Below are 4,775 nucleotides of genomic sequence, written 5' to 3'. Positions count from 1 at the left end.
TTTACATATAAAATATTTTACATCGAAACAAACAGAGTGTAAAAGACATGAAGAAGAGAGAGAGTTGTGATGCAAACTCAGTCAATTAATGGGAGAGTTGGATGATTGTAGAGAAACTTCATAGGAGGTATCACTTGGCAAAAGTTTAAACCCTCACACAATGAGGTCTTTGCTTTTATATATATATATTGATTGTACCTGGAAAAGAGTGTAGTGTCTGCTTCTACTATTCTTTCTTATCTTATGGAGTTTAACAAAATTCAATTCTCATTTTCTGGTTCATAGATGAACCTGCCATCAAGCTGAACACAAGGGATGAGGGCTATCTTGGACCACTCTTGTCCTACAAATTTCTTACAGCGTTCTTTCAGCAGAGGACATCTTTGGATATGAAGTTCAAGGAGTGAGGGAGGCAGGCCATCCTTCGGAAAGGACTTGAGCCGTTCGCACTGATAGATTGACAGGAATTCAAGAGAGGTGAGGATTTGCAAGCCTTTGGAAGACAGGGACTTCAGATTCGGAAAGGTTTGAATGGAGAGGCTGGTTAGGGAGGCTGGTAGCATCATCTCTGGAAAGGAAACTAGATTTGGACATCCACCTTTAATGTTAAGTTGTCTAAGAGAGGTGAACTTGTCCAAACCCCACTTAAATAAGATTGGAGAGATGTTGAGATCACAGATAAAAAGTGATGTTATGTTGGTGGGAAAACCTTCTTCCGGAAATTTTACAATGCCTGGACACTCCCATACATTCAATTCTTGAAGAGAGGTGAGGTTGTGAATGCAGTTGGGCAGGGCCTGCATATCTTTACAACCGAAAATCCAAAGCACTCTCAGGCTGGTTGGGAGCAGCCCTCCGTCTGGGAAAGTTACAAGACTTGGACAATTCCAAATGTGAATCTCATCTAGAGAACTGAGGGTGTGTATGCCAATGGGTAAAGATTTAAAGTTGTCACAATCTGACACCCTAATGACAATCTGAGACCCTAATGCATTCAAGAGATGAGTTGTCATGTAACCTCTTTGCTATTGACTCAAGGTTTTGACAAGAGCTAATGTGGAGCTGTTTGAGTGTTGCAGGTAACTCTCCACTTGATGTTAAGGACTTGAGTGAAGGACATTCAACAGCTTCCAAGTACTCAAGAAGAGACTTGTTGCTGCAGAAATAATTGATATCATCCTTTTCCAGCAAAATCAGCATATTCTTGCAACGATCAATCTTTAGCCACTTCAGTGTTGGAGGTAGCTGGCCTATTGCAAAGGATGTCAACGAATCACATCTATCAATAGAAATACGCTCAAGACAGGTGATGTTGTACATCATTGCCTTGGGTAGAGATACCAGGGCATTGCAATTTATGATCTCAATTTCTCTCAGTGTGGATGGCAAACGAAATTGCAGCTGCTCTTCTACTTCTTCTGCCACCAAAGACATTAGTTTGGGACAAGTAGAAATCTTCAGAACACGAAGAGAACGAAGATGTTGTAATCCCACATCATTTGACCACAAAGACACCAGCTCCTCACAATTATCAATAGTCAAGTCTTCTACCTTTTCTAGTCCTTGTATAGGCCCTTCCGTTTGACATGTGAATTCTGACATTGTTGAAAGAAATGTGAAGTTTAGTGAGCTCAACTCAACCTTACCTCCCTGTACTACCCCTTTGGATTTCTCAATTTCTAGATTGCATAGCATTGGAAAGCTTGAAACTGAAACCACCAACTGTCCACATCCATTTATCACAAAATTTTCCAGTGAAGGAAGCTGGTTTGGTAACTTCCCCAATAGCTTGGGACAACTTGTAATAGAAATCTGGCGCAGGCATGGGAATTCTCCATAAGGAGTCCAGCTCTCCCATTCCTGCATATTCTCAAAACACAAAGTTTCCAAGGATCTAAAAGGTTGTGAACAACCTTCCCCATAAAACTCAGGACCAACATTTTTCACTCTGGTCATTCCTTTGATAAAAAGGGCTTTGAGTGATGGTAGTTGTCCGACTGGTGGGAGGGATGTGCACTTTTTACAATTTTCAATCCTCAGGAGCACCATATTAGGAAATGAAGGACCTCTTAACCAAGTTGGAAATCTTGTACCACCATAGCACCTGATAGTGAGCTTTTTCAAAGCTTTGGGAGGCTGTAGCATGTTAAGTACCTCTAATTCATTTGTTCTGTCTTGTGACTCATCAATTTTGCTACTCCATTCCAACAGCAACTCATTAAGACCGGGCTTACCAATTAAATTAGCATCCCTTGCATCCCTGGGTACAGTGACATTCTCCAATCTTGAAATGCAAAGTGTCCCTCGAATATGTGTCAAAAAGCCAAGCTCCTTTAGCTTGGAGCAATGGCCTTTTCCCACAACTAGATTAGACAATGTCTGGAGACAAGTTAATTTACCTAGTTGTGGAGGCATTCCTTCCAATGAATCTGCTTTTAGAATATTGAGGTGGCGCAGTTTGACAAGATTCTCGAACTTCAAAGGCAATTTCTTTAGATAAACACAGTTCTCTAATATCAATGTTTGTGAGTTGCAGAGAAAGGCTATTGATTCAGGCAAGCTTCTGATTCTAGTATGAGAAAGATCAATGTACCGTAGATGCTTCAGATCAACAATGGAATCAGGTAGCTCAGTTATGCAGTATCTACTCAAAGAGAGCACCCTTAATTTTGGAAGAAAATTAAAAGGAACATTACTTGTCAAGTAACAGTGCCCTGGATTTGGCAACATAAGAGGTAGGAAGGTACGTATACATGTAACTTCAGAAAAAGCCTCAAACCTTTCAGTGCCATCATATCGGCCACCAAGGTAAGATAAATGCCGGACCTGTTTAGAAAATTTCCCTATGTTATTAACCTCCAGTTTATCTCCCATTCTAAAGCATATGTCTCCTGCAACCCATTGAGCCAAATCATTGATGAGATCATGCATTAGAAACCATGATTTATCCTTGCTTGATTGTTGAAAAAATGACCTTGACAAGAGATTGCGAAAATACTCACTACCCAAATCTTCTGGTGATTTTCTCCCATCTTTTAGTTGTATTAAACCTTCTGCCATCCATAATAGTACCAACTGCTGTTCCTCAAATTCGTAGTCCTTGGGGAGTATTGAGCAATATGCAAAGCACCTCTTTAAATGTGAAGGGAGATGGTAGTAACTCAACATAAGAGCTGGAACAACTCCACTTCTCTCTTCTGGAATTTCCCATATCTTGCTATTTAGCACATCTTCCCACTCAGAACGGTCTAGTTTAGTGCGTAAGAGGCCTCCAAGGGTCTTTGCTGCCAAAGGCAAGCCTTTACACTTTTTAATAATTTCCTCACCAATATCTTTAAGGTCTGGATGTGCATTGAAGTCTTTGGTCCCCAATGCATTTCGGGTAAATATAGACAAACAAGCATCATCTGACAACTCTTTCAAAGCATACGTTGGAATGGTGCCCATCATTGATGAAACACCTTCATTGCGAGTTGTGATTACAATCCTACTTCCCGGAGCCCCTACTTCAAAAGGAGCACGGAGAATGGTCCAATCGTTGTAGTTTTCATTCCAAACATCATCCAAAATGACTAGAAACTTCTTTGCATACAGTTTTTCCTTTAGTTTCACTTGCAACAAATTTAAATCATTGTCATCACAGTTATCAGAGGAGAAAGATTTTAGAATTGTTTTTGTAACCTTAACACCATCAAACTCTTCAGAAACACAAGCCCATGCTTTCATATCAAAATAGCTATTCACTTTAGCATCATTGTATACAAGCTGGGCAAGAGTTGTCTTTCCTATACCTCCCATACCAACAATGGGAATCACAGACACTTCATCAGCACTATAATTTTCACTAAACAAAAATTGAAGTACACCCTCTTTATCATCTTCCCTTCCATAAACATGAGCTTCATTCACTGAGGAAGTTGGGGGCAATCTCCCTCTTGTTCCATACGACTTCCTTTCAACATTTTCTCTCAAATCTAGCTTACTTTTTTTTGTCATTATATCTTCAAATCTAGCACTGATTTCCTTTATCTTTGACCCCATCCTACTATTGATTATAAAAGCACTTGGACTCAAAGAAGTAATATAAGTGGAGACGAACTTCTGTACCTTACTTGTGCTGGCCTTAGCTTTACCCTTCAACTTGTGTAGCTTTCCTTCTGTGGCAAACTCATCCAGCATGTCTTCCAAATCATAACGAAGTCTCTGAGATCATCCAGCCACCTTTTCACCGCCCTCTCAGTTTGCTGCTTCTCCTCTGCATCTTCTAGCGCTGCCTTAATTTCTGGCAATGTATTTTTCCACTTCTCCAGCTCCTTTTTAACTTCCATTGGATGTGCATAGTTCAACAGCTCTGTAGACAATCTCTCTAGCACTGCTTGAATGAAGGCAGAAAGAATGGCCTCTGCCATAGCCAATGTTTTCTTTGGTAGAAAGGGAATGAAAGAATCAGGGAATTATGCAAAGATAACAAAGCAGTCAAAGCAGAAGTTGTTGGTTTCCTCTGTGAAACCTTGCTCGGTCTCAAAAGTTTTTATTGCAACAATTCAAATTGGTTTTTGAGGGGCATAGGCTATTTGTGGAGTACATGGATTATTGCATAAATGTTTCTGCTTTGTATTGTGCAGGCTCTTTGTTTGTCACCATTATGATCCACCCACCAATAAATAATAATTAGAAGAAAAACAAGAAGCTTGTTTCTTGCAAAGCACGGTTTAGAATTCTTTATCACTAATATCTAATAAGATATTAAAAAGAAGAAAAACTTAGGTACATTG

General features: G+C 39.9%; 1 pseudogene; it reads right to left on the bottom strand.

The window, feature by feature from the left end:
- Positions 1–260: 260 nt before the first annotated feature.
- Positions 261–4,409, bottom strand: LOC142616678 (putative disease resistance RPP13-like protein 1; annotated as a pseudogene).
- Between the last annotated feature and the right edge of the window lie 366 nt (positions 4,410–4,775).

Source organism: Castanea sativa, chromosome 11 (genome assembly GCF_040712315.1).
Source record: "Castanea sativa cultivar Marrone di Chiusa Pesio chromosome 11, ASM4071231v1".
Classification (NCBI taxonomy): Eukaryota; Viridiplantae; Streptophyta; class Magnoliopsida; order Fagales; family Fagaceae; genus Castanea; species Castanea sativa.
The sequence above is the reverse complement of the archived record's forward strand: the minus strand, read 5'-3'. Positions and strand labels throughout refer to the sequence as shown.